The 14,059-nt window shown below is 42.4% G+C and overlaps 1 protein-coding gene across 1 annotated transcript in view; it reads left to right on the top strand.

Moving 5' to 3' along the window:
• The window catches only part of MFHAS1 (multifunctional ROCO family signaling regulator 1), a 117,408-nt gene that overhangs the window by 99,660 nt on the left and 3,689 nt on the right, over positions 1-14,059 (top strand). The gene's annotated exons all lie outside the window — the stretch shown is intronic.

Here is a 14,059-nt window from a genome sequence, read left to right as displayed (position 1 = left end):
TATGCTGTCTGCAGAGCAAGGGTCTGCTGGGGATTTCTCATTCATTAGCAGCTGTCCCTTTTCTCCAAACTGGGTGACTCATTAGACAGAACATCCCTAATCCGTCTTTGCTGCAAAATGTCACTGAACACCCAAGGGAAAGTCTTTTCTCATGCTCTTCTATTCAGAATGCTTTTTAGGTTAACTTATCACTAATATATGACCCTATGACATTGTGAAACCTTGAAATGCTTCTTAGGGTTACCCAGTAACTAAATATGAACCAGAACATTCCCCTGTCCTGAGCATACCAAACATCAGAAATGTTACCATTCTCTGAATTGGTATACACTGGTGCCTTTCTTACACACAGGGTAAGGATAAAGGGATATGATGAAAAAACAGGGTCTGGAACGGAGGGAAACAATTGTGCAATAGGCTTTGCAGGGGTGTAGATTTTCCTGAGCCAGGAGAGACGGTAACCTATTGTTTTGCCATAGCCACGTGGCATTTAATAGACGAGATAGAGGTTGGAGTTAAATATCCACTTGCACGAGAAACCACAGGGGCACCGAGCCAGAGTTAGTGTCTTCTCACCGGCTTCTGTTGTACTGCCACAGAACGACATTTATACCAAGCTGCAGAAATGCTATCAGCTCCTCTCTCTTCCAGTTTATCATACCTGAAATGAACAAGCAGCTTTAAAGCCCTGGGTAATCAGAGCCACATGACCTGAGACTTCTAGATGCTGGAGGGGATACCTTTAGGGACTGAACTGCTTTTGACCTAGCTCTGTGAACAGGTTTATTTTGAAATGGATTTTTAAGAAAAGGTCTCATACAATGGATGGCAGATTTAGAGGGTAACTCTCAATTCTAAATGAAGGAATATGCTTGAGAACAAAATGGAAACAAACAGTCAGGCCCTGCACAGCCCCGTGGAAACTCTAATTTGCAAGTGGATGGCAATGTATTGGAAGTGGGGTTTGGGGATCGATGAGGAAAGCTGTCCCAGGAGGTGGTCGTTAGGTCCAGACAGCTTGGGTCTGAGGCTGAGAGCTTCTGAGAGTTAGACTTAGGGTCTCAGCGGACAGTAGAAATTGGTAGGCTGGAGTTATTGCCCTGGTTTTGCAACTCCAGCCCCAGTTAACTTAGGCAAGTCACTAGGGAGTGACCTTTTACTGCTCTCTCCTCCTCTAAAATGTAGGTCGATGGTCAAGATCAGACTTTCTTCATCAGGCACGTGTGTATCAGAATTTCCAGGGCCAGGCACTAGTCTTTAAGAAAACGAGTCACTCAGATGATTGTCATGTGTGTGCCAGACATTCTGCTCGTTGAGATCCCCTCCAGGGCTCCCAGGCCAGTGAGTCTCATCTTCAGGAGAATTCTTAGTAATTTTGCCAGGATGATAGGCGGCAACCAGAGCCATCCCGGGAAAACCAGAATAATCACCCTACTCTTAGGTCACTGATCCAGATCTTACAGTGGTTTTAAAAAGGCGTCCCAAGCTCTTCGTTGACCAGTTTACCCCTCTCCTTTATAGGTCAGATGAGACTTGTCATTAACGGCCTGCCTTTGACCATGTGTAAAATAATGGTGCTACTATGAGCTTTGTAAGGAAAAACCATTGATGACTGTTATTTGATTGGATCTTCCTTATGAATTCCAAGCTTCTCTGTTTCTCATTTTTTAAAATTTCGAGGTGTGTTATTCACCTACAGACAGAGAATAAAGAGCAAGTAGTGGTTTTTTCTTTAAAAAGTGACTTATTCTCCTAATTCACCTTGGATGATGGTGAAGTCTCTGCCAGCGTTCCACGGGGAAGAGGTTACATGAAGTGAATGAAATGCCTGGCCTTCGGCACCTCGCTCTCCAAGGAGAAACGTTATCAACTGAGTGACTTCTTGGTCCCTTGGCTGATATCAGATAGAAATACGAGTCATTTCCATACTTTGGCAATCCTGGGCTGATTTTCAAGGATATTTGCCTTGGAGATGAGATGAAAATTCGTCTCGTAGCAGATTTGCTGGGTTGCTTTGAAAAATTCTGACCTTCTTAAGGATATGGATTCTGTCTGATAAACATTTTTTTTAAAGCTTTGGTATACTTTCATACCATCAAACTTACCCATTCAGTGATGGTTCCTATATTTACAGAGTTGTGCAGCTGTCACCACAATCTCATTTTAGAACATTTTCATCATTCCAAAGAGAAATTTCATGCCCATGCCCACCTGCAGTCACTGTGTCTAATACAATACCTAGTTCCATGCAGAAAATAAATAATTTTTAGTGCCACTTTCAGGAATGGTTTTGCTCCCTGGTGTGTTGGTATTAAACAGATTTGTGAGTTTTAAGGAAATTCGTACAAACACTTGTTATCCTTGGCCCAGTGCAGTCTGAAGGCAGTGGAGGGACGTGTACCCCTGCTGCCAGCCCCCTGTTTACTGAACAGTAGAAGGGAAATGGGGTTTCTTGGAGGGAAATCAGCCTCCTTCAGAACTCTACCTATACCTAAAGTATAGGTAGCAATTTTTAAAAACAAAGACTTAGTTGTTAAGAGCAGTTTCAGGTTCACAGTAAAATTGAGCAGAAGGTACAGAAAGACCCCATCTACCCCCTGCCCTGGCCACACACAGCCTCCCCAACCAGACTGGAACACTTGTCACAGGTGATGAACCTACACGGGCACCTTGTTATCACCCGAAGCCCACGCTTTACATTAGGGTTCACACTTGATGTTGTACGTTTCATGGGTTTGGACGAATACAGAATGACATGTATCTACCATTACAGTATCTTATACAATATTTTCATTGCCCTAAAAAATCCTCTGCATTCCCCCTCTTTATCCCTCCTTCCCCTCTTCCCTCTTAACCCTTGGCAGCCACTGATCTTCCTTTTTTTAGCTTTATTGGGATGTAATTGACAGAGAAGATATTTAAAGTGTACACTGTGGTAATTTGATATCCGTATGCACTGTGAAAGGATTCCCACCATGTAGTTAATTAACACATCCATCTGTCATGTATTTATCCTTCAGAACTTCTGAGCGGCAGCCTAACTGACCTTTAATGTAGACAGGGATACTGAGCCTTGGACTTTAGGGATCATAAAGGGCAAAAATATACTTTCAGTGGGAAAAGCAAGGCAAGTACAATAGAAGGATTTTTTTTTTTCATTAAAAAATTATTTGTGAATTCCTGTCTCATCCTGTTGCTTTACAGGTTGAGACACTTTAAAATTCCAGCTCAGAAGGGAAGTGTGAACTTCTTTGGGCAAATTGCAGCTTGCTATTTGCCTTTCATTTGTAGATAACTTACGGACTATTTCTTTCTCATTTCCAAAGAGATTTTCCTCCTTTACCAATTAAAATATATATTCTGAAAAACTGCCACTTGACTCAATTTGTCTACTGATTTTCATTTAAAAGACATGATTCAGAAGGTTAGCTATGAAAATGTTTTACCTTAAGAAATACTGGAGATACATACAGTGGGTGGGGACAAGATGGCGGAGTAGAAGGACATGAGCTCACCGCCTCTCATGAAAACAACAAAATCACAACTAACTACTGAACAACTATCAATAAAAAAATGATGGAACCTACCAAAAAAGATCCTACATCCAAAGACAGAAGAAACCACAACAGCACAGTAGGAGCTGTGCAATCACGATAAGATCAAATCCCATACCGGCCAGGTGGGCAAACCACCAACTGGAAAATAACTGTATCATAGAGGTTCTCCCACAGGAGTGAGAGTTCTGAACCCCACATCAGGCTCCCCAGCCTGGGGGTCTGGTTTCAGGAGGAGGAGCCCCCAGAGCATCTGGCTTTGAAGGCCAGTGGGATTTGATCACAGGAATTCCACAGGACTGGGGGAAACAGAAACTCCAGTCCTGGAGAGTGCACACAAGGCCTCATGTGCACTAGGACCCAGGGGAAAAAGCAGTGACCTCACAAGAGCCTGGGCCAAACCTATCTGCTGGTATTGGAGGGTCTCCTACTGGTGGGGGGAGGGGGGACGACTTTGGCTCACTGTGGGGACAAAGACACTGGTGGCGGTAGTTCTGGGGAGTACTCATTGGTGCAAGCCCTCCTGGAGGCTGCCATTTTCTACCAAGACCTGGCCCCAGCCACCAGCCTGTAGGCTCCAGTGCTGGGAGGCCTCAGGTCAGAAAAGCATCAGGGTGGGAATACAGCCCCACCCATCAGCAGACAGGCTGCCTCAAGTCTTCCTGAGCCCACAGCTGCCCACTAAACACACCCCTTGACAGGGCCCTGCCCACCAGAGGGACAAGACCCAGCTCCACCCACAAGTGGGCAGAAACTAGTCCCTCCCACCAGGAAGCCTGCACAAGCCCCTTAGATCAGTCTCATCCACCAGGGGGCAGACAGCAGAAGCCAAGAAGAACTACAACTCTGCAGCCTATGGAATGGAAACCACAATGACAGAAAGTTAGACAAAATGAGCCAGCAGAGGAATATGTCCCAGACGAAGGAACAAGATAAAACCTCGAACAACTAAGTGAATTGGAGATAGGCAACCTAACTGAAAAAGAATTCAGAGTAATGATGGTAAAGATGATCCAAGAGCTTGGAAAAAGAACGGAAGCATACGTCGAGAAGATACAAGAAATGTTTAACAAAGAGCTAGAAGATCTAAGTAACAAAGAAACATAGATGAACAATACAATAACTGAAATGAAAAATACACTAGAAAGAATCAATAGAACAAATGAGGCAGAAGAACGGATAAGTGAGCTGGAAGACAGAATGGTGGAAATCACTGCTGTGGACAAGAATAAAGAAAAAAGAGTGAAAAGAAATAAGGACAATCTAAGAGAACTCTGGGACACCATTAAACACACCAACACTCACATTATAGGGGTCCCAGAAGGAGAAGAGAGAGAAAGGACCTGAGAAAATATCTAAGGAGATAGTAGCTGAAAACTTCCCTAACATGGGAAAGGAAACAGTCACCCAAGTCCAGGAAGCACAGAGAGTCCCAGGCAGCATAAACCCAAGGAGGAACACACAAAGGCACATAGTAACCAAACTGACAAAAATTAAAGACAGAAAAAATTAAAAGCAACAAGGGAAAAGCAACAAAACATATAAGGGAATTCCCATAGGTAATCAGCTGATTTCTCAGCAGAAACTGCAGGCCAGAAGGGAATGGCATGATATATTTAAAGTGATGAAAGGGAAGAACCTACAACCAGGAATACTCTATCCAGCAAGGCTCTCATTCAGATTTGACGTAGAAATCAGAAGCTTTACAGACAAGCAAAAGCTAAGAGATTTCAGCACCACCAGACCAGCTTTGCAACAAATGCTAAAGGAACTTCTCTAAGTGGAAAAGAAAAGGCCACAACTAGAAACAAGAAAATTAAAAATGGAAAATCTCACTGGTAAAGGCAAACATTACAGTAAAGGTAGCAAGTCATCCACACACAAAATGATATGAAAGCCAGCAGTCGTGAAAAGAGAATACAAATGCAGGATATCAGAAATGCATTTGAAATTAAAAGACCAGCAACTTAAAACAATCCTGTTTTTATATAGATTGCTGTATTAAAACCTCATAGTAACCACAAACCAAAAATCTACAATAGATACACACACAAAAAAGAATAAGGAATCCAAACACAACAGTAAAGTTAGTCATCAAATCACAAGAGAAGAGAACAAAAGAGGAAAGAAAAAAGACCTACAAAAACAAACCCAAAACAATTAATAAAATGGCAATAAGAACCTACATATCAATAATTGCCTTAAACGTAAACAGACTAAATGCTCCAACCAAAAGACATGGACTGGCTGAATGGATACAAAAACAAGACCTGTATATATGCTGTCTACAAGTGACCCACTTCAGATCTAGGGACACATACAGACTGAAAGTGAGGGGAATGAAAAAGGCAAATGGAAATCAAAAGAAAGCTGGAGTAGCAATGCTCATATCAAACAAAATAGACTTTAAAATAAAAACTGTTCCAAGAGACAAAGAAGGACACCACATAATGATGAAGGGATCAATCCAAAAAGAAGATATAGCAATTGTAAATATAAACGCACGCAGCATAGGAGCACCTCAATATATAAGGCAAATACTAACAGCCATAAAAGGAGAAATCAACAGTAACACGATAATAGTGGCAGATTTTAACACACCACTTTCATCAATGGACAGATCATCCAGACAGAAAATCAGTAAGGAAACACAGGCCTTAAATGACACATTAGACCAGACAGACTTATTGATATTTATATCCATCCAAATGCAGCAGAATACACATTCTTTTCCAGTGCACATGGAACATTCTTGAGGATTGATCATATGCTGGGCCACAAATCAAGCCTCTGTAAATTTAAGAAAACTGAAATCATATCAAGCATCTTTTCCAAACACAATGAGGTTAGAAATCAACTACAAGGAAAAAACTGTAAAAAGCACAAATACTTGGAGGCTAAACAATATGATACTAAACAACCAATGGATCACTGAAGAAATCAAAGACAAAATCAAAAAAATACCTAGAGACAAATGACAACAAAAGCATGACGATCCAAAACCTATGGGGCACAGCAAAAGCAGTTCTAAGAGGGAAGTTTATTGCAATACAATCTTACTCAATAATCTCAGAATCTTACAATCTTACAATCTCAGAAAACAAAAATCTCAAACAACCTAACCTTACACCTAAGGCAGCCAAAGAAAGAACATACAAAACCCAAAGTTAGCAGAAGGAAAGAGATCATAAAAATCAGAGCAGAAATAAATGAAATAGAGAGGAAGAACACAATTGAAAAAAAAAACAGTGGAAAAAATAAAAACCAGTGAAACTAAAAGCTGGTTCTTTGAAATGATAAAATTGATAAACCTAAACAAAATTGATTAAAAAAAGGCAGAGGAACTCAAATCAATAAAATTAGAAATGAAAAAGGAGATGTTACAGCTGACACCACAGAAATACAAAGGATCGTAAGAGACTACTACAAGCAACTACATGCCAATAAAATGGACAACCTGGAAGAAATGGACAAATTCTTAGAAAGATACAATCTCCCAAGACTGAACCAGGAAGAAAAAGAAAATATGAACAGACCAATCACAAGTACTGAAATTGAAACTGTGATTGAAAAACTCCCAACAGTCCAGGACCTGATGGCCTCACAGGTGAATTCTATCAAACATTTAGAGAAGAGTTAACACTTATCCTTCCAAAACTCTTCCAAAAACTTGCAGAGGAAGGAACACTCCCAAACTCATTCTATGAGGCCACTATCACCCTGATACCAAAACCAGATAAAGATACCACAAAAAAAGAGAAAATTACAAGCCAATATCACTGATGAACATAGACACAAAAATCCTCAACAAAACACTAGCAAACCGAATCCAACAATGCATTAAAAGGATCATATACCATGATCGATACACCATGATACTACATAGAAAATCCTAAAGATGCTACTAGAAAACTACTAGAGCTCATCAATGAATTTGGTAAAGTTGCATGAAATACACAGAAATCTCTTGCATTCCTATACACTAACAACAAAAGATCAGAAAGAGAAATGAAGGGAAAAATCCCATTTATCGTCCCATCAAAAAGAATAAAATACCTGGGAATAAACCTACCCAAGGAGGCAAAAGACCTGTACTCAGAAAACTATAAGACACTGATGAAAGAAATCAAAGAAGACACAAACAGATGGAGAGATATACAATGTTATTGGATTGGAAGAATCAATATTATCAAAATGACTATACTACCCAAAGCAATCTACAGATTCAATGCAATCCCTATCAAATTACCAATGGCATTTTTCACGGAATTAGAACAAAAAATTTTACAAACTGTATGGAAACACAAAAGGTCCCAAATAGCCAAAGCAATCCTGAGAAAGAAAAACAGAGCTGGAGGAATCAGCTCCCTGACTTCAGATTATACTACAAAGCTACAGTAATCAAAACAGTATGGTACTGGTGCTGAAACAGAAATACAGATTAATGGAACAGGATAGAAAGCCCAGAAATAAAACCACACACCTATGGTCAATTAATTTATGACAGAAGAGACAAGACTACTCAATGCAGAAAAGACAGTCTCTTCAATAAGTGGTGCTGGGAAAACTGGACAGCTACATGTAAAAGAATGAAATTAAAACATTCTCGAACACCATACACAAAAATAAACCCAAAATGGATTAAAGACCTAAATGTAAGGCTGGATACTATAAAACTCTTAGAGGAAAACATAGGCAGAACACTCTTTGACATAAATCGTAGCAATATCTTTTTGGATCCACCTCCTAGAGTAATGAAAATAAAAATAAAAATAAACAAATGGAACCTAATTAAACTTAAATGCTTTATCACAGCAAAGGAAACCATAAACAAAACGAAAAGAAACCCCACAGAATGGGAGAAAATATTTGCAAACGATATGACCAATAAGTGATTAATTTCCAAAATTTACAAATAACTCATGTGGCTCAATATCAAAAGAAACAACAACCCAATCAAAAAATGGGCAGAAAACCTAAACTGACATTTCTTCAAAGAAGACATACAGATGACCAAGAAGCACATGAAAAGATGCTCAACATCACTAATTATTAGAGAAATGCACATCAAAACTATAACGAGATATCACCTCACACCAGTCAGAATATGGCCATCATTAAAAAGTCTACGAACAATAAATGCTGGAGAAGGTGTAGAGAAAAGGGAACCCTCCTTCACTGTTGGTAGGAATGTAAATTGGTACAGCCATTATGGACAACAGTATGAAGGTTCCTTAAAAAACTAAAAAGAGCTACCATATGACCCAGCAATCCCACTCCTGGGCATATATCTAGAGAAAAACCATGGTTCAAAGGGATACGTGCACCACAATGTTGCAGTGCTGTATACTATAGCCAAGCCATGGAAGCAAACTAAATGTCCATCAACAGATGAATGAATAAAGAAGATGTGCTACATATATACAATGGAATATTACTCAGCCATTAAAAAGAATGAAATAATGCCCTTTGCAGCAACATGGAGGGACCTGGAGTTTATCATATTAAGTGAAGTCAGACAAAGACAAATACATGATATCGCTTATATGTGGAATCTTTAAAAAATGATACAAATGAACGTATTTACGAAACAGACTCACAGACATAGAAACCAAACTTATGGTTACCAAAGGGGAAAGGTGGGTGGGAGGGATAAATTGGGAGATTGGGGTCGACATATACACACTACTATATTTAAAATAGATAACCAACAAGGACCTACTGTATAGCACAGGGAACCCTATTCAATACTCTCTATTGGTCTGTATGGGGAAAGAATCTAAAACAGAGTGGGGATATGCATATGTATAACAGTTTCACTTTGCTGTACACCTGAAACTAACCCAACACTGTAAATCACCTATAGTCCAATATAAACATTTTTTTAAAAGACATACTGGAATGCAGCTTACACTCCCATGTGGCTTCTTAATGGACTGGTCCTTGAACATGCAGGAAACAGAAAAGTATCATTTTTATCTTCCGGCAGTTGCCATTTCTTTTGGGGTGCTACCCTATCTGTCTGTGGAGTGGTGGAACTGAAGAAGGAAGCAAATTCTGATTTTGGCAAGTCATGTGTTACAGAATTAGAAAAAATGGGCCGGTTTGAAAATTGCTGGGCAAAGCTTTCTCCTTTCCAGAAAGTATTACCGATAATAAAGGACAAGGCTCACACTGCATTTCAAACTTGGATTATTGCGTATATACTATAGCGTTCCAATTCAAGTAAGATTCCAGCTACTTACTGTTTGCAAGTATTCTCAAACCCATAGTGATTACTTTGCATAGGAATTTTGGCAGTTACATTGTTATGACATAAGGATATTTAAGACCAACTAAGCCTTTTGTAAAAAGTAGGATGAAGATTCTGTGGCCTTTACCTCACCAAATAAATAGGCAAAGTATGTTTAACTGCACTCAGATTCGTAAGGACTCGATTAAAAAACCTTTTTTTTAAGGAATGGATGAATTTGGCTTAATCACAATGGAGAATTTTTCACTGATCTCAGAAGTGTAAAACACGAAGGGTGGGGACGGGATGGAATTTCAGAAGGAAAGGAGGCTTAAATGTGGAGGTTGCCTGTGGGGTGTATCACAATGATTTGCATTGATTTGTTTTGTTCTTTGTAAGGAGTAAGAGGGCTCCTTGCCTTGTTGCTTTCATGACTGGGAGGAATAGTGTTTCTTTGATTATTCAGTCTCCCATCAGCCACATTGATACTGGAATTTGTTCCCTCTCTGCTTAGGTATCTTCATACTTTCTTGGACAATTAAGTGGAAAAGATAGTGCTTCTTTCCCTTATGCCATCATTTTTACTGTACCCAATCTGTGACTTTAGGAGCACCAATTTTTAAGGGTAAGTCTCTGGGAAGCAGAGAGGGTTTCTTAAATAGGTAAGGGCCTCCTAAGGACTTGGAGAGTTTAGGGAAAAAAAGGGGGAGGATGGGCTTGGGACGAAGAGATTCCATACAGCAGGACATTTTAAGATTACAAATCTTTTACTTATGCAGAATCAAGACATATTGGAGAATTAAAAATAAGAAAACTGCTCAATTCTTTTGCCTAATTTACTATAATGCATATATCAGTCACCTTAGATCCTTTTTGGAAAAAAGTCATTTTAAAAAACTCATTCTAATGTAACGCAAGAATATAACATCAGGAAAAGCTCAAGCTGATTAACACAGCAAACCATTTTTTTAAAATCCTGAGTTTCCCACTTTGTAGCTAATTGACTGTTTGTTTATTTATTTATTTATTGGCTGCGCGTGAGGGCTTTTCTCTGGTTGTGGTGAGCGGTGCGCTGGCTTCTCATTGCGGTGGCTTCTCTTGTTGCAGAGCACAGGCTCTAGGTGCACGGGCTTCAGTGGTTGCAGCAAACGGGCTCAGTAGTTGTGGCTCGTGGGCTCTAGAACACAGGCTCAGTAGTTGTGGTGCAAGGGCTTAGTTGCTCCGCAGCACGTGGGATCTTCCCGGACCAGGGCTCGAACCCGTGTCCCCTGCATTGGCAGGTGGATTCTTAACCACTGCGCCACCAGGGAAGTCCCAGCAAACAGCTTTTTAAAAGCAGTGTTGGTATTTATTTTCTCAAGGCAGTTTGACAGGCTCTGTAGTTATGCCCTCTGAGTTTGAATCCGGCTGTGTGTTAGTGCTGTGACAGGTGCAGATCACAGCAGCACTATCTCCTGAGCTCGTTCTGTGCATTTAGAGACAGCTTCAGGGGAAGCATTTAGCATTATTCCTTACACAGATTAAGTAGCGCTCAATAAATCCAGTTGCTGTTATTTCTATCAGAAATATTAGTATGTACACCATGCATAACATATAAAGGTAATAATAGAAAACAAAATTTCAAAATCCAAATATAGATGCTAGAGTAAAATCCACTCACTGACTTACCTAGGACTGTTTTGCTTATTAATTGAGGTACCGGCGCAAGGCAGGTAAATGTGTGTGCTGAGTAGGCAGGAGAGCCTGCTGGCTCACCTTCCCCTCCACCACCACGAAGGGGTCAAGGTGAAAGTACATGCAGATCTGTTTATGAGGCCACCTGCAGCTACTTAGTAAACGTCAGTGTCCTAAACCCGTCTTCCTGGGATAAAGAGATGAGTGGGATCATTCCTTTCATATTGTAGATGCCAGTGCCCATGTGCCTGGACAAACTCCTTATACCGTGGGAATGGAAGATTGGAGATACATGAGGCCAACAGATCAGGAAACGACTGCCGACTGCCGGAGAAAAGACAGTTTATTACAGTTCCTTCGGGGAGGGGCACGCCGTGCCCTGGGGCGGGGGCGGGGCTGCGTGGGGAAGCACCTGTGGGCCAGGAGGCGGAGGGGAGGGGCCTGTGCTGTGGTCTCTGCGGGAAGGTACGGGCAAGGCAGGGGAACACATGTAGGATGGGCCAGTTTGGGTAGTTTCTGCGGGCTCTGGGGCACAAAGACAGTCCCGAGTTGTCTGGAGCCTGGCCCTGGTGTGATCAGGGCAGGTGGAGAGTGGCCTGGAGTGTGAGAGCCTGGTCAACGGGGTGGTCAGGCGTGTGGACTCCGGACTCGCTGGTTTGCATGAGAAGCACGCTCGCGTCTGAGTTGTTCACTACGTGTGGGCACTAACTGGCTGACCCTGGGAGGGGCAGTCTCTCCACGGTGGGCAAGGCCGCAGAGGTCAAAAGCATCAGAGGGCAGAAAAGACCCGCTTAACGTCAATACAACAGGGTGTGGCTTCACCGTCAGCCTGAGCTTCTAAATAAGCTGAATGCGTTTGCTGTGTCCCAGTAAGAGCAGGCTCCGAAACCTGAGGGGATTCTGGGGCGAGCCCCCCAGCTGGCCCCTCCCTTCAGCTGCGGGCCTGTTTCCATCGTCCCGCCCGGCTGCTCCCTTGGACGTGCCGTGGCCCCACAGCGCACATCTCGTCCCCTGCCCCGGAGCTCTTCACTGCCCGTGCCTCCTCCCATCTCTGCGCGTCTGTCCACTCAACCCTTCCCGCTCTGTCTTCCCACGCGCGGTCAGCCTTCCACTGCGACCTGCTACCCCACCTCATCGTGTGTCTTGAATGAGCGAATCTGGCCATGGAACTTTTCTCTTCAGCCCGTGCTTTCCTGTAGGTCCTCCTGTCTCTGCCAAGATCCCTGTCATTGAGTCTCACCTGGCCTCCTCCTCGCTAGTCTTTTTGTCCTTGAAACCAATTGATTTTTCAACATCAGACCCCATCAATTTTCTATTGAAAAGCCTTAACTGGCTTCCTGGTGATTATGGTGTAAGTTCAAAATCCCGGACATGACACACAAGACTTCCCCAGCAGACCCCAGCCACCCTTCTGACTTGTGACACTCCCTTACTGTGGAGGGTCAGCCACACCTGACCTCTGGCCGGCTCTCGGTCCACAGCTAGCTGCCACCCCTTCTCTCCTACCTGATGAAGGCCCATATTCCCTAAGACTCAGGACATATGTCACCTCCTCTGAGAAGCCACCCCAGTCCTTCTAACTGTACTCAGGCCCTCTTTCCTTCACATCTCCTTAATACTTCTCATCCACCCCCTTACCGAAATGATCTCAGAGTAGCTTGGCTGTTTTTGCCTGTGACTTTTTCATCACATCTTATTCCTTATTCATTCAGCAGATCTTTGTTGAGTATTTGCCCTCTACGAGGCATTATGCCAACTGTTGAGGGTAGAGAAATAATAGAGATCCGCAAGAATCTAATAGCCTCCTTGGGGAGAATGGGAACCAAAGACACAACCAGAGAAACTTGCGAATGTCTAATTCCAATTAAAATGTGATACCTGCAGCAACAGGTGTATCGACAAAGTCCTGTGGACACAGAGAAGAAAGAACTCTGCCGGACAATCAGGAAAAGCTCCAGGAAGTAGCATTTGAGGTGGATCTTGACAGATGAGGGCGAGTTCGAGATGGAAGAGCAGGGAGAGGTGGGGAGGGTTGGTGATTCGACGGCTCTTCTCTTCCCCTAAGCGCCCACACCAGAAAAATGATATCCACGTGGAAAAACGCTCAAACCAGTTTTCCTTTTTCTCCCTTGAACACTGGAATATTCCCTCTAGGTGCCCTTGATTACGTATCCTTGTGTTTCTCAGTCTTACTAGCGGCTCAGGGGAGCAGACAGCCAGACACAGCTGCCTGCATTTCTCAAGGTTAGATTCAGCGAGAAAAGCGTAACGCAGCACCTCCCCCCCCACCCCATGAAGCTGGAACTCACTTCACCAGAGTTAACTGCTTAGTTGGGTTGAGTGTTCACACTGCCATCCTCTTTACACTTAGATGTATGATGACTTGAGTCTGAGGCAGTTTTCAAAACCTTCTCTACTGGGAAGTTTACTCTATTAATAGGCCTTCCAAAAGTCCATATGCCTCAGTGCCATAGAAATGTGAAACTACCCCTAGGGCCCCAAATATTCCAGCCTTGCTTTTAGCTGTCAAGCATACTTCGGAGTCAAATAACCCTCTTTAAAGGCCTGGCCCTGCTGCCCACTGGTGTGTGCTCTTGGG

This window comes from Leucopleurus acutus (assembly GCF_964270905.1).
Source record: "Leucopleurus acutus genome assembly, chromosome: 21".
In the NCBI taxonomy this organism is placed as follows: Eukaryota; Metazoa; Chordata; class Mammalia; order Artiodactyla; family Delphinidae; genus Leucopleurus; species Leucopleurus acutus.
This window is presented reverse-complemented; position numbering and strand designations above follow the sequence as displayed.